Below are 7,141 nucleotides of genomic sequence, written 5' to 3'. Positions count from 1 at the left end.
GTTGGTATTCTTCCGTAAGCAATCTCGTGTTCGGATCCAAATGAGGTCGATCGATCCAAGAACGAAAATAATTTGAAGAAGACATGTTTTTTATGAATCATATTCGTGTGTAAAGAGAGTAAAAGGGAAGATGAAGATATGGAGTGAATGAAGAGGAAGAGGGGTGCTTGTATTTATAGTTGAAATCCTACCGACAGCCCGAGGAAATTCCGACGGAATTCCGACGCCAACGGCTAGTTCGTCGGAATTTCCTCGGAATTTTTAAAATCCCCCAACGGCTCTCTAACGGCTATAATATATCCTCGGAATTCATCGGTTTTTTCCGAGGAATACGTTTTTCCTCAGTATTCCATAAGAATATTCCGACGGATTAATATTTCCTCGGAATTCCGTCGGTATATTCCGAGGAAACCAAATTTTTTGTTTCCTCAGAATTTCCTCGGAAATTCCTCGGGATATTCCGAGGATTTCATTTTCCGTCGGAATGTCCGTCAGAATACCGCTGTTTTCTTGTAGTGTAATGAATTTATTTCATTTTTTTTAAATAATTTAAACTGGTTATCCAAACCCAAACCGAATCCTAACCAAAATCTATAAATATCCAAATAGGAATAAAATCTTTAATTCCAAAACTCGAATAGATCCGAACAAAATCCGATTAGATCCATGAACGCCCACAGCTTATAGAAAGTTTTGCCTAAATCACTTTATAGTTACGAAGAATATTCTGTATTTAATTCAAACGAATTTACGGTTTATAGTTATTTGTGGTCTTATTTTTGAAAATAGGGAAGGTCTAGATTTGTAGTCATATGATTCCGAGATATATGTAAATTATAACTAAATGGTTGGAGATTTAGGTTATATAATAAAATTTATTGGTTAGAACCAATATAGGAATTAGTTTGAGATCAATAGCAAAAAATATTCTGTTTATAGAAATTTGTAGTGGGGGTTATTGGTTCTGGTAGTTTAGTAGATTTATAAATTCTCCTTATATTTAGTAGATTTATAAATTCTCCTTATATTTAGAAATATTCCATAAATCCAGTGATTTTCAAATCAAATAAAATAGAATTGAAAATTACTGATATGAGTATTTTAAAATCAAATCAATGAATTGTTATAAATCAATAAATTTGTAACTAGACCTAAATAAAGCACTACAAGAGAACATTATGTTCTCCGACTGCAACTTCCAAAAACATGGATTGTCAGAACAAACTTTTCACGGCATCTCCTTAGAAATTTCAGATCAAACTATTTTTTCACCATGTTATCGGAAGTTTGATCGGATCAAAAGTAAAAATTTCTGACAAAACAGATTTACTTGTCATATTTTCAGAAATCTCATCGGAGTATTCTCGGAACTTATCGACGACTTCATCTTCTCCACCATTCATCATCTTTCTTGCCTCTTTTTCATTTTGCTAAGCATCAAAAGCTGGTCGCACACAATTGGTGGGGATACGTTCATATGGAATACATCTCTCGTTGCATCTCTTTTTCATTATTGTATGCATTATACAATATGTTGTATGGACATGTGCTTAGTGCATGGTTTTAACATGAGCAAAAAACAATGTATAAAATTTGAAGTAATGCATCAAACGTTGTTTGTTGGGACACAAAACTATAAAGAATGAAAAAAAAACAATATAAAACAAATCCAACCAAAATAACAAGGTTAAACCCAATATTTGATCTTTTGTATTTTACTCTTAAAAATAGTTACAAATCCAATCAAATCCAGTTTCAAATTAAATCCATACACAAATATTTATTATTGAATAACACATGATTCTAAAATTTATTTTAAAATCATAAAACCAATAACTATGGATTTGAATGTGAGTTTTAAAATAATAGAACCAATAACACTACATTTAGTTTGGATTTACAAATCTATTAAAATGCAGAAACCAATAACACCCTCGTAGTATTTTTTTCAAAATAGGAATGATATTTATATTTATTGGCCGTATATATAGGAGGATAAATCTCATATAAATTGATCTCTGAACTAAATCCATATATAGTTATAATTTTCATTATTCATTAGTAATAACTAAAAAAACCACATAAAAAGAATCATTTATATAATATATTAATAAACATATATTTAAATGTAAATATATTATTTTATGTATAATTTTATATAAAATAACCCAATATAAGTGTTGAAGAGTATAAAATTCTGATCCGCAAAAAAATAAAAATATATTCATGCGGATGTTCGGATCAAATTCTAAAAATGAGTGAAAAAATCGACAGCTCAAAAATAAAATATAATTACTCAATATAAACTATAAAATTATGGAGCAAATATGGAGCTTTTATATGAAAAATCTTTAGTCATCTACACGCAAGATAGATGTGTGTTAGTTTACTTTGGATCCCTACTGGTGTATCTCTTTTCTATATTTGTTTGGCTAGTTCTCGTTGTTTAGAATTATTTGTCTAGAAGGCTTAATAATACAATCGACAAAAAAAAAAAGAACATGGTAAGAGAATTGTTAAGGAAAGAAGTATGAAAGTAAGTTGAGTTCGAAGTTTAACTATTTCCTTTATCTTTTTTTGTTCCGAAGGTAAATGATTCATTAACCAACTTTAAAGTACATAAAAATACGAGGTTACGAGAACGTCTCCGAGTTTTGCCGATGCAAGAATTGTAGAGTACTTGCGAATTGGGGTTCAATGGTGATAATAATCAGACATGATCCGGTGATGAAAGAGGATTACTTTCTATGACCAAGAGAATGTGTGAGAATAGTGAATTCTTTATCATTCCTTACAATTTACACCATTTACAAGTAATATTTGTTCTTTATAATTCCCTAACATTCTTTAAAATTTAATGAATAATTGACTACAATTATTCCTTATCAAACTAGGAGAGGAATTGATTTTCCTATTGTCTTATTCCTTTCATTCATTTCTTTTCTAATCCTTATATTCTTTTAGTGGTTACCGATTACAGCCCTAGTTATATAAACTCTATACATGTATTACTTAATTGAATAAATTTGGAAACACTAAAACGAATTGAATAAATTTGAAGGCGTACAATATAAACTATATACATGTATTAGTTAACATGGATTTACATTTTTCAAATAAAATTTGGAGTAAGGAGATATTATCTTACTGGAAAAATCAATATTCTGGAATAATATGTATTTGGGACTTAAAAAAAACTAAAATGCTATTTTGCTAACAAGTTTAAATTAATTCGCTACTTTATGATTGAGTGAACAATATTTTATATGATAATTTAAATAAAATATTGATGAGGTATTTTTGAGGTGGCAAAACGATAGAAGAGTTTTTTTGTCTCAGTAAACCTTCTGCAAATTTATTAAAATGTAGACTTCAACTCTTTGATTTTAACTTCTTGTTCATTTCACAAATTTAACAAATGAAATTGCTCAAAACATTCGATACCTTCACGTGTATCTATATTATTAAAACTGAAGTACTTTTTGGTAATGTTTGGAAACATTTATAACAGTATAAATGAGAATTGTTTGGAAACATGTATAGCAATATAAAAAAGATGTATAGTGTCTTTTTAGTAATTCCATTAATATAATTACATTAATCGTCTTTCCATATTTCACTCAGTTTAGCAATTTCATTAATTATATTATCTTAACAATACACCACATCATTAATCTATATTATTAAAACTGAAGTACTTTAATCTAAAAAGTGAATGGTAGTTCCCGCAATGAATTGGAGATAAACACGCATGGTAACTCAAGCTTAATGGCGAAGAGTACGACTGAAGTAGCAGACATTGTGGTGTCACCATCACGGTTTAGCCCTTTGATGGGTATTGAGGAAGAGGATGAAGAAGTTGAAGGAGAGGAAGAGTTGGATGTTGAGGAGGGTGAGATCACTGGTGCGCAGGGGCGTCCAGGAAAGGATGTCCGAGTCCCTCCAGAGAATAAAAAATCTACTGCAAGTTCGAATCAAAAACCTTTGTAGCCAAAAATTGTTCGTGCTAGAGATCTGAAATTTGTTGGTCGCCAGGGAAAATCCAAAAAAACTTCTGGTAGGAAGTTATGACGTCTTTCTTCTCATGGAACATGTGTGGCTTCGCATGTCACGCAAGCACCGCGGACTTAGGAGTTGGATACAAACAGAAAAACCGTTTTTGGGTGTTTAATGGAAACAAGGGTCCAAGAAGGAAATCATCAGAAGTGTATGGACGCAGCACTACCGTCCTGGAGTTCGATAACTAATTATGGATACCATCCTCTTTGCCGTATCTGGTTTTGTTGGTCTGATTTTGTGGTTGTCACATTGCTTCGCAGAAGTGCTCAGATGATTACTTGTGCTATCCAAATTCCAGGTACAGGAGAACAATTTATCGGCTCAGCCATCTATGCGTTTAATACAGCAGCAGAGAGGACTCAGTTGTGGAGTGAGATGCGTGAGAAACAAGCTGCGTATGCTCACCTGAACCTGCCTTCGATTCTGATAGGAGATTATAATGTTACATTGTCTTCAAATGAGCACTCGCACAGTATGGATTACCGGTCTGATCAGAGCAGCATGAGGGCATTTCAGGAGGTTTTGATGGATTTTTCACTCGTTGATTTGGTTTATGGAGGATCTCTCTTTACATGGTGGAACCAGAGAAATGGGGACTGTGATAACCCGCCCTTTGGGATAAAAAAAAAAAAAAAAAAAAAAAGAATCTGGAGCCGAGCATTTGGGAGTCTAAGTATCAGGAGGAATGTTGAGTTTTGATCACATAAAACTTGACATGATTCGAAGAAAAGAGAAGACTGGTCGAACATCAACTTTGTGGTCTAACCGCGGGCGGTAAAGATCGATCGACAAATTTCAAAGAATGAGGTGGTCGAAGAATTGTTTGCGAGGGAACTATGAGTCGAATAAGCTGCTCGACCATAGTTAGAAGATGTCTTAGATTGATCAGACGAACGCTTTGGAAGCATAACATTTTTAGAAGCACGACGTTTCAGAAGCTCGACGTTTTTGAAGACCGACGTTTCCTCATCACGAAGTTTTCTCGGAAAATCTTCGTATCAGTAAAATATTATTCTGGAGACATAATAAGTTGGAAGCAGGACATGAATTAAGCAGGACGGGAAGCAAGCACGACGGGATCGAAACACGACGGGAAAACCTGAAATCAGGCAAAAACCATAATTTCGGTATTATGAAATTTTTCGAGGAAGCTGGAGACTCGGGAAATATTTTTCATCAAGGTCAGAAATATTTTAGAGTCTCTTAAGAATATTTAGCTCATCAGAATGGGAGCGGAAAAATATTCGGGATTGATCGCGGATCGAAAATATGCCGGAAGGATCAAAAATCGCGTAAACCGACCAAGAAGCTCGAGGTGTATCTATGCATATGGCCAGGACGTTCTGTCTAGCATATCAGCAGCTGAGTGTAAACAAAAGGAGGAGGTGCATGGTTGCTGAACATGCAGCTTGACAAGTCGTAGCTCGAAGTGTCGCAATACCTGCGATCTGCGCATGCGAATCGACACGCAGAGGCCGGTGTGTCGCGACGCATGCACTCCAGCCATGCAGCAAGCCATCTGGACGTGGTGCTGCCATATGGCATGTAAAGGAAGCATGCATCAGGACATGTGGACGCCCGTGTGTCGCAACGCATGCGACCGGAAGCATGCGGGACGACACACAGCCGCTTGGGTGGCACCGTCTGACTCGCTGGCGATTTCTATATAAACCCTTCACCCCCTACTCATTTTCATTGATCCATCACACACCAAAGACACTTAAAGACGTGGTTAGTGAGAGAAAGAGAAAGAAAAAGAAGTTTTAGAAGAAAAGTTCTTTCGGAAGACCGAGATATCACCGAGAAGAGAAGTTCTGCCCGATCGAAGAATTTCTGCAATCTCTAAGCAGAAGCTCTGTCCAAACCATTTCATCCAAGCCTTTCCTTTGGTGATCAAGTAGAGGTGCTGCTCAGATTAGTTCAGATCAGTCGAAGCTTTGAAGCTGATACGCTACCCGGAAGTCTGAATATCGACCAGAAGCTAAGGGGGGTTCTGTCCAAGTTCTGATCAGTCCAGTCCAGCCCGTCCAAGATGTCAGCATTGGGTTTTGGCTAAGATCTCTCTCCGACCAACAAGCTGCTATAACACTGTGAGTTGGTTTGTTTGAGTTCCACTTGGAACTTAGGGAAGATCGAGTATTCATATAGAGTAGAATGCTCACACTGTTGCATGGTAGTCCTTAGGGTTATTTATTAAACCGGACTCAGTTTAGCACGGGCTATGCTGAGATGAAATGGAATTAAGACTGAGATAATAACCTGACTAGGACTAAGATGATCGATTATAGTTGAATTGAGATTGAGATGAGATGCATGTCTTGATTATTTACTACTTGGTTGGTTAGTTATGGATTAGACATGCCTTTGTGATAATTGCTTGGTAGTGATTATTGTTTGTGCAGGGATTGTGGTAATGTTGTTGTCTAGGGGATCTTTCGCCATATAGGCCGATCTCCTGGTTGTGATGTTGATACTACGGGTCCTATGCCATATAAGCTGGACTACGAGTATTGGTTGATATTGTCGTAGACTCCTATATATTGTTTAGTTTTGGGTTGGAGTCTTATCCCTTAGGTTTTCTAGGGATAATTGTGTCGAGTGTGTGTTATGCCGACAGCAGGTGCGAAACCAGCCCATGTTAGGTATGTTTTGGGGTGGACTAGTGTTTCCTTGGGCCGCGGTCGGTTGAAAGTTCCTTCTTCTGGCCTCTGTGGTAGGGGATAGGATATTGCCGATAGAGAGGATGTACACGATGTCACCAGGGTCCGAGTTAGAGTGTTGTGTCGTGACGAGTAGTCTTATTTGTGTCGGGGGTTGTGGAACCCTCGAGTCAGTGTTAGCACCGAGATACGGTGTTGTCTTTAATCGAGTCGTGATTGTTAGACTTGTAAGGGATCCGTATTAGTAGTTGGTCGTGTGGCCAATGATTATTATTAGATTAAGGTTGAGCATACCTTAGTCGGTGTGTTTTCGGATTAGCCTTAAGCTTTGTTTATTGCGCTTAGGCTAAATTGATTGTTATTTTGGGGTTGTCAGGGCTAGCTACTAGGTTTTGGGTAGAGGTAGCCAGCTCACTGAGTGA

The sequence above is a fragment of the Brassica oleracea genome, chromosome C9 (assembly GCF_000695525.1).
Source record: "Brassica oleracea var. oleracea cultivar TO1000 chromosome C9, BOL, whole genome shotgun sequence".
Taxonomy (NCBI): Eukaryota; Viridiplantae; Streptophyta; class Magnoliopsida; order Brassicales; family Brassicaceae; genus Brassica; species Brassica oleracea.
The sequence above is the reverse complement of the archived record's forward strand: the minus strand, read 5'-3'. Positions refer to the sequence as shown.